The following is a 10,123-nucleotide window of genomic DNA, read 5'->3' on the forward strand; positions in this document are numbered from 1 at the left end:
TAAGTTAATTAATTGTTAATTCACTAAAATTGTACTAATTGATTAATGTGATTAATATTAGCACGTAAATAATATGTGTAGCGGTACACGTATATTTACGGAGTGATTTGGACGAAATTAATTGGAAGCATTTAAACATGAAACGATATTTAAATAAAATTTACACGTATTTGTGCGACAAATATAAGAACCAAAATGGACCCGTAAATGGGATATTGGACCGTGTAAATGGAGTGTAATGGATGATCATGATCATTACACTTTGCTTATTTTTCTTCCATAATTGTCATGTGATCATTATGTGTGTCATAATGTGTTGGACAATAAAATAAGGAAAATGAATCCTACACTCCACTACTACACTCCACCCGCCACTTCCTCCTATATACTCCAAGTTTTGTTCATTTTTACACTACTTCACTTGTACACTATTTTGCATGTGAATAAAACTTGTTGGTATTTCTCTCTAAAAATTATTATACATCATTTACTAAGAAGTTAGTAATCAAAATATTATTACTAAGAGTGTTAGTAATATTACAAATATTATCAAGGGTAAGTTTTACAAATATCTAGTTAATATTTGTAAGATTATTTGGGTGATTTGTTCTTGGGTGCAACTTGAAAGAGACTTTCTTTTTGAAAGTTTTTCAAGGAGGATCATCCATTTATTTTTAGCTCAAGAACATACTAGATAGGTGATCTAGTTTGTGCCCATATTACCATAAAATCAATGTAAGGAAATTGTTTTTCCTTAATTTTTATTTTTATGCTTTTATATTTACATGCATGTTACATAGATCACCAAAATGATAAATTATGAGATAATTTAATTTTTATTAGAGAGTCTAATATGGATCTATGATCTTTCATCTTATTCCTTTTAGATATGGTGTATCATTAACATTAACTCTAAACATTCACTAGCAACTTCAAGGAGAGTGATTGGCTTAATATGCATGATTTGATAATATGGTGATGACAGTTTGTTTGTCAACTTCCATGATATAAGAATACTGCCATTAGTAAACATATATTCATTATGTGTTTTTGCTTTGTGTGGATGACAAATATCCATAAGCATAATCAACCAGAGTTATATTTTTCTTTCTTTGGTAAAATAGTGGTTGGACTATCGTTTTCGGTTACTTGTCGTTAGGAATACCTAGACCAAAACAATATTTATAACTTCACAAACTACTCTACTATTAGTAAAGAGGTAAGTAAAGGTCGGATCCCAAGGGACGAGTATTGATGTAGTATTTTCGATTGCAAATGGTCGTGTCTTAGGGTGTCACAATTTGGGTTGAGATAAGAGATCACTAAACTAAACAACAATATAAATAAACAAGCAAGATGATTAAAATGAGGTGTAAACAATTGAATAAAAGCACTAGGGTGTCATGAGTTCATAGGGGATACATGGGAATTGATCATACAAACATATTCTCAAATTATAAGCAAGCAATTATTGTTGTGATAGGATCGAGTTGGTTTATATCTTACAATCCTAGGAAGGTTTGGGTCCCGGAGCCAAATCGATTAGATTGTACAACACCTACAAGTCGACTTAATCCTCCCTACTCAACTATATGCATGGTCTAATGAGACTCGAGTTGGTTTATGTCTTACAAGTCTCATTGAATAGGTAAGTGATGGGTAAAAAATGCAAGGATTCATAGGCTCGCATTTCATCAAACATAACATGTGCATAAGTTGAGATCACAACAAGCAAGCAAATAAATTATGTGAACATATTAGATTAAGTATGAATCATCCCCCATGTTGGTTTCCCCTAATTCCCCATTAACCCTAGTTAAGAGACTACTCACTCATTATCAAGTTTAACATGCTAACAAGGTTGTCAATCATATTAACAAAGCAAAACATGATGAATGAATGGAAATGATTAACAATAATTAAAAAGGGATTAAGAGAATTATACCTAATGATGATTCCAAAATAATAAGCAAAGAATAATAGAAGTACTTGATGATTGATGGAAGGTTGACAATCTCCCAATAATACCCAAATAATCTTCAATTACCCAAAATAAATGATGAATAATAGAGAAATTAAGGAAATAAGATTTGTATTAATGCTTAATTAAGAGTTTATTACAAGATTAAGATGAGATTAAAATAACATAAAAAGAGCATAAGAAGGATATGTCAATCTAATTAGTACAATGGGGTATTTATACCAAGGATTAGGTACATAAATTAGGGTTACTAAGGGCTTAAATGACGATTAAGACCCTTAAGAAAAGTTGAGGAAGTGCTCCTCTCGAAGGAGATGCTCATCTCCGCTTCGGTAGTCTTCATAGAATATGCTCATCCCGAGCGGCTTGAGGGACGGATGGCCTGCAATGGAGAGCAATCTGAGCGGCTTGGTGAGGGCGACGCTCGGATTGAGAGGGGCCAGGATGAGCGGATTGGCCATGGGACGCTCGGATTGTAGCAGGCCAGGACGCTCGTCCCGTGCACTGCGACGCCCGGATTGTTGGCCTGTCAGCTTCTCTTCTTTTCTTTCTCCAACAATCCTCAAGGATCTTGTTGGAGATGCAAGGATCTTCTCATCATTGCCCATTTACTTCATTATTTACATAGGCCTTCTAGTCTTGTCTTCCCTTTGATGCTTGATCATTAGATTCGATCAATTTAGCTCCATTTTGCCATGAAAATGCAAGGTTCTTACTCCTTTCTTACGAAGGGATCAAAATCTCAAAGAGTATGCAAAAGGAAAGACTAAAGATAGTAAATGACCCAATTATGCACTAAAAAGCATAGGAACGAGGCTAATTCGGGGACTAAATATGCTCTAAAATGAGTCACGTCAAATATCCCCAAACCTAACCTTTGCTCGTCCCGAGTAAAGAGGTGACAAAAACTAGGACCTTTATTTAAACTAACCTACTAATATAGCCAATATGAGACAATTAGCGGGTCTCACTCCACCCCTTCAACTCACAACAAGACAACCATGAGGTAGGATGCCTTCTTGCAAGGCAAGGTGGGTCTTGCCAAAATGGCGACACATCCAAACATTAAAGCACACAAAATCAAGTAATTGATGCATCTACAAAAATGAATAGCCACTTTCCTCATCTAAGTGGCAGAAATTATCTAAAGGGGAAGCAATCTAAGGGTACACATTCCATTATAGATATGGTTTCTTCAAACTACTAAGCCTAGAAGGATACCAATAACTCACCTCCAAGTTGTGTCAAGCTAGGGTACCTTTGTCCTCAATCGTTAAATGCTTTCGTCAAGATTAGACTCCCTATGGTATTAGAAACACTGGAGGATTGCGGAATTCCCCTTCTTGCCTAGACAAGAAGAAGGGTCGTCCCCTCTCTACCATGCACAAAAGTGGATACAATGGAAAAGGAATCAATAGTATTTGAGTTTCATTTTGGGAGTTTGCTTTTGTTGTTGTTTTTTCCCCCCAATTTCTTGTGGCATTTGACATTTGAGAACACTTTTCTTTTCGCCATTTCTTTTGATGTTTGGCATTTTCAACACTTGACAAATTTTCAACTTTTCTTTGCATTTTCTTTTGAACATTTTCAAAGTCACCCCATTTGTAGTGAGGGTACTTATTTTTTAAGCTTTAGGATTCTATTTTTGCTCCTCTTTTCTTTTGATACAATTGCAAACTTTTTTACTTTTCATTTTATTTCTTGAACTCCAATTTTGAACAATTTTTTGGTGCCCATCCCCTTTGATGACAAAATGTGGTAGAACATGGATGATGGTTGCATGGTTTCAAGGGTCACCTTGGAATAAACGGTAGCCAAGGAGTTATCATACCATAAGGTACTCTTGACTAGGCCTTAATCCATGAGTCAAAGGATACTAGCATGACACATCCTAGGGTGTTTTACAAGTATTCTAACAAGCAAAGTCTTAAGAAGAAAAAGCATCTACAAGGGCCTTATATACACTTGTCAAGCTTCCCAAATAGACGGTTTCACAAATTTTTCCTAAATGCAACTATATGCCATGGTGTAACTAACATATATACAACCTAATGCAAATGCTTCTACCAACTAGTATGCCAAATAAACTAAATGCAATCCTAAATTCACATTGTTTATACCGCATCAAACAAAATAAAGCCACATAGTCATTAACATAAAGAGGAAAAAGGAGATTGGAAAGATCATACCATGCGGTCTTCTATATCCTCATGTCTCGGATGTGGCGTAGTCGATCAATGTGAAAAAGGGTGAACAAACACAATATATACAAACTAATATATACAAGACTACACTACAAAGGAAATGAACATGTTTTTGAATTTTTCAATTTTTTTGTAATTTGTTTTAATGAAATTAAAAGACATATTTTTGTATTTTTCAAAAAAAATTCAATTTTTATCATTTTTGTTTTAAAAAGGTCAAGTTAGAATTTCTCATCCCCACACTAGTATGGGCATTGTCCTCAATGGCCAATACGATAGGAAATCATGCAATTTATATGAAAATGCATGATTTCTAAGCTAAATGCAAATTATATGACATATAAACAAGAGTGAATGCAAACTAAGCTATGCTATATGATGCATGGTTTTTTTTGTTATGTTGGAGAGCATAATTTAGATTAGCTTCCAATGCATATGCATAAACTTCCCCAAATCAAAATAGACACTATTTCTAATGTCAAAAATTGGGGGAGTTCATGCACAAAAATGCAATGCATATTGGAACTAAAATTTGTCATTTTGGATTTTGAAAATGGGAACAATAAAAAGAACACCTCAATGGAACCGAGGTGTTAGTCCTCTCGATGATGCTAGGACTCCACAAATCATGATTAAGATAAAATTATAAGAAAAACAAGAGAAGTAGACAAACCAAAAAGGATGTGTAGGAATGTAGGATCCTCCCAAGAGTTTGCTAGTCCTCGCCCATTGCGTCATCACCATCATAATCAACCTCCTCACTTGAGGCATCATCAACCTCCATGGATGTGGAGTCATTACCACTCTCACTTTCACTTCCCTCTTCTTCCTCTTCTTCATTCTCTTCTTCTTCTTCACCTTCTTGCTCACCACTCTCATCAACAACCATCTCCTCTTCACCCAAGTTATCACCTCTAGAAGCACTAGGAAAGAATGTTTCCTTATCTGCCCAACTAGGCAAAGGACAAGATGGATCGAGAAGTCCTTGCCTAGCAAGATGTAGAAGGGGCGGATATTGTGCTTTGTAAGCATTGACTCTATCTTCATAAGCTTGCTTGTGCATTTCTTTCATCAAGAGAGTCAAGTAGTCATTCCCCGCCTTAACATTCTCGGGTTGAAATTCATGGTAGGTGAATGGGTAAGGTGGGGTGATAATGGAGGAGGAGGGCTCGGCAATATCTTCCCCTTGGTGTTGAATAATATATTCGGCTTCTTCGAAGAGTGGGAGAAGGTAATTCGGTCTATGAACATTCAAGCGGCAAATCTTGCTAGGCAATGTGAAGGATTTAGCATCATTTGTCAACCACCCAAATTTGTCATCAAGAGTATCATTCTTGACCCATTTGAATTTTTGGACCATGGTGGCTAGATCAATGATATGGCCTCCCTTTACCGGTGTATATGTGTCATTCTTGTTGAAATTCCGGTTAAAATGCTTAGCCAAATAAGTCACTAATCCTCCATTGACAATAAAGGTCGTGCCTTCTTTGCCACAATCAACATTGAGCCATCTTTCAATCAAGAGTCGTAAAGCGTTGTATGGCTTTGTAAACTCTCTTCCAATGTTCAAAGTCGACTCGAGAAGAATAAAGTCAAGTTCGGTGAGATGATTTGTACCTTTCCTAGCTATCAAGGTATGCCCAACAACCTTGTGCCATACTCTTATGCCCGGATGATGGACTAAGAGAGCACGACAATCATGATAAGATGTAAATTCTTTTCCGGAAATGGCCCTCCATAGAGGAGCGGGGTCATACTTGGTAGGCTTATTTTTAAAAGTTGAGTCATCACTAAGGCCAAATATTTTACCAAACTCTCTATAAGACAAACATCTATCAACATTCTCGAGACGAAACTCAATATTGGTTTGGGTTTCCACCTTGGTGACTTTTAAAGAGCTCAAAAACTCTAAGGTGAGAGAAGAGTAAGTCAATTCTTGCATTTCAAACAATGTACTCAATCCCATGGACTCAAAAAAGATCTTTGTTTGCTCTAGGACACCCAATTTCGACAAAGTCTCTTGACAAATGAACTTGGTGGGCAAGATAGTTTTCTTAGCAAAGGAAATAAATTTCTTCCTATGGGAGTCGGAAGTGAAAATTACCTCCGGATAATCGGTTAGTTGTTCAACAACCGGAGTAGTAGAAGTAGTAGCTTCCATAGGAGGATCTTGCTCTTGAATTTCCAACCTTGCATTATGAACTACCAATGCCTTTGATGCTTGAATAGCTTGAAGAGCTTGTTGTCTCTTAGAAAGGTTCTTTTTTTGGGGTGCCTTACTTCCACCTTTTGTTCTTGCCATGCTCCTTTACTTAGTAACACCAAAGAAAGCTTAAAATCTTCAATTTCTAGTAATACCCAAATCGATTTAGGATATTCAAATGTTGCCTTGTATCCCAAAAATCGACTCAAACTTTGAAGATTTTGGTGTTTTAGCCACTTTTTATTGCTAAAGGAGTGATTTAATTTTGTTTTAAGGAAGTTTGGATTTGATTTGGTTGAGAAATTTGTTGTTGGTTGATGGAGAGAATGAGGGTTTTGAGGTTTTGAGGTTTTGGGTAGTGTTTATGTTTGAAAGAATGAAAATGATTGGGGAAAGGGGGTTTTTAAGACCCGTTGGATTTGAAAACCAGAGGGGAGACGAGCGGATAGGCTTCGGGACGCTCGGATTCTTCGATTTCTGGGTTCAGGAAAAGACGCCTGGGGACGAGCGTCTTATAGGCAAGACGAGCGGGTTCTTGAGCTGGGACGACCGTCCTAGCTGAGACGAGCGGATTCCCTTGTAGGACGCTCGGATTCTCAGTCAGACCCAAAAGTTGATTTTCCAAGCTTCACAGGACGAGCATCTTTGACCCTGGACGCTCGGGTTCCCTTCAAGAGGAGCGGATCCTCGTCGGGTCGCTCGGATTGTCCCTCTTCCTCATGGATTCAGGTTCATCCGTGGGTGCTTCGTAACCCGTGTCATTCATTCTTCATTTCTTGTGGTATTCATTGTGGGGGCACTGCAAAGGCTTGGATAGCCTAGGCAATTGCTATCCCCACACTAAGGTAAAACACTACACATCAATAAACTCATAAGTCCCTCCCTCACTTCTCTCAAAATGATGAAAATCTTGATCAAGGTATAAAAATGTAAATCCAAAATTGACAAAAATGCAATACAATAATTAAAATGCAAGTTAGGGAGTTAGAATATTTCCAAGTGGTGGTTTAGGGAGGACTCTACCAAACTCTCATCCAATAATGAGATGTCAAGGGGGCATGTTCAAGGTGTTGTTGATGTTGCTCAACACCTTGAAAAAGTAGTCGAAAGCTTGTTCATTGTTATGATAAAGATCTTAAATAGACCTTTGCACTTGTTGTTCTTCATGGTGGTCTTGGGTCATAGCATTACCGATATAGGTATTGAATATCCCTTCAAACTCATCATCCCAAAGACTGCATACTTCGTCTACTTGGTCACTAAAAATGTCATGAGTTGATGAAGACAACTCTCCTTCTTTCTTATCTTGGCCAATGAGGCCTTCTTCTTCACTTGTCATGGGTGAGCTTTTCAAGCTCTCTTTGTTGCAATTTCCTTGCTCTTTTGATGGAGCATCATCCATTTTCTTCTTCCATTGAAATTCCAACTTCTTTCTATCATCTTGCCGGCTATAGTGATCAACCATAAAACATGGCTCATATAATCGTGGAGCTCTCATTGTCTTGTTAAAATTGAAAGTGATAGTTTCATCTCCCACTTCAAGGGTGAGCTCTCCATGTTTTACATCGATCACCACTCCCGCGGTGAGTAAGAAAGGTCTTCCTAAAATAATAGGAATGTTGGAGTCTTCTTCCATGTCAACAATAACAAAATCCACCAGGATGAAGAACTTGCCAATTCTTACCGGCACATCTTCCCATACCCCTAAAGGTGTCTTTGTTGATCTATCCGCCATTTGAATTGTGATATTAGTGCACTTGAGCTCTCCCATTCCTAGCCTCCTGCACACCGAATACGGCATAACACTCACACTTGCCCCAAGGTCACATAAAGCTTTGTTGATCGTGGTGTCGCCAATAGTACATGGAATGGAGATACTTCCCGGATCCTTTAGTTTTGGAGGTGAACTTCCTTGTAGGATGGCACTGCTGACTTTAGTGAAAGCAATAGTTTCAAGCTTCCGGATGGATTTCTTCTTAGTAAGAATATCTTTCATATACTTTGCATAGGCCGGAACATGATTGATTAATTCCGTAAATGGAATTGAGATTTCCAAATTCTTCACAATATCCATGAATTTTCCAAGTTGGTCATCAAACTTAGGCTTAGCTTGACGACTTGGAAAAGGGAGTCTAATCACAATAGGTTCCTTCTCCTTGGCCTTTTCTTCATCCTTCTTTGAAGCTTATTGAATGGTGGGTTATTCTTCTTTAGAGTTTTCAACAACTCTTTCCTTGTCACTAGCATTCACAACATCTTCATCAATGGGCCTCTTCGGCCCTTCATAGCTTGTACCACTCCTCAAGTGGATGGCACTCACCGATTCTTGTCTTGGGGGATTACCTTGAGGTGGTAATTACCCCTTTTGTCTTGGTGAACTTGAAGATGATAATTGATACATTTGGGTCTCCAACATCTTTGTGTGAGCTAGTATATTGTTAATGGTGATGTCTTTTGCTTGGCTATCCTTTTGCATTTGAGTGAAAAATTCTTGTTGGTTCTTTTGCATTTGGAGGACCGCTTTTTGAACATCAAAACCTTGGTCATTTGAGTGAGTGTATGGAGTTTGATTTTGGTAACCTTTGTTTTGGTTGTAAAAGGGTCTTTGATTTTGGTTTCTCATTGGAGGTGGGGTGTATGTTGGTTGGCTTTTGTATGGGAGGTTGGGATGGAATTTGGTGTTTTCATTGTAATAGTTGGAATAAGGGTACCACTCTTGTATGCTTGGAAAGCATTCACTTGTTCACTTGTTCCCCTACATTCACTTTGGTCATGTCCCAAAGTTCCACAACTCTCACATATTCCACTTGGAATTGATGAAGATGTCACCATGGCATTCACATGTTGCTTAAATTTGGAGGCTTCTTCAAGCTTAGCCATAGCCTTCTCAAACTTCAAATTAATGGTATCAATATGAGCACTAAGTTGAGCGCCCAATTGAGTAATAGAGTCCACTTCATGCTTTCCTCCTCTAGTAGCCTCGAGGTCTACTATATTGTGAGTTATGGACCGCCATTTCCTCAATCTTGTTCCATGTTTGATTATCGTCAACTTCGGTAAACATACCATTTGATCCCATGTTGAGAATGTTTCGGGAGTCTTCATAAAGACCATTCCAAAATTGTTGTACCAAGTACCACTCGCTAAGTCTGTGATGAGGACATGAGCAGCAAGTTCCTTTGAATCGCTCCCAAGCTTCATACAAAGAATCTTCGTCCCTTTGTTTGAATCCCGTGATTTGGGCTCTTAGCATTTTAGTCTTTTCCGGAGGGTAGAACTTTTTGTAGAAAGCAAGTGCCAATTTCTTCCAAGAGTCAATACCAAGAGTGGCCTTATCAAGGCTCTTTAACCATTGTTTCGTGGTGCCAATCAAAGAAAAAGGAAATAAGATCCATTGAATTTGGTCTTGAGTCACTCCGGTTTGTGAAATAGCATCACAATAGTCACAAAAAGTCTCCATGTGAGAATGAGGGTCTTCACTAGGCATCCCCCCAAATTGGCTTCTTTCGACTAATTGGATAAATGCGAATTTTGCAATGAAATTACCGGTCAAATGTTGTGGTATGGGAGTACCATTTGGTAGGTTCTCCTCGGTTGGTATGGAATGTGATGAAAATTTGGCATTGTGGGTTGATTTTGTGGTTGGTTATGTGTTGGGTTATCTTCTCCTTCTCTTGCAAAAGGGTTTATGAACTCAATATTGTTTGGTTGAATATCCACAATCTCACCAATACC

The 10,123-nt window shown here is 37.9% G+C and overlaps 1 non-coding gene across 1 annotated transcript; it reads left to right on the forward strand.

Moving 5' to 3' along the window:
- Nucleotides 1-9,534: 9,534 nt before the first annotated feature.
- LOC141610339 (small nucleolar RNA R71) lies at nucleotides 9,535-9,641 on the forward strand. Its single transcript, XR_012528242.1, has one exon. It is a non-coding gene; the product is annotated as a small nucleolar RNA R71 (small nucleolar RNA).
- The last annotated feature ends 482 nt before the right edge of the window (nucleotides 9,642-10,123 follow it).

This window comes from Silene latifolia, chromosome 10 (genome assembly GCF_048544455.1).
Source record: "Silene latifolia isolate original U9 population chromosome 10, ASM4854445v1, whole genome shotgun sequence".
NCBI classification, from domain to species: Eukaryota; Viridiplantae; Streptophyta; class Magnoliopsida; order Caryophyllales; family Caryophyllaceae; genus Silene; species Silene latifolia.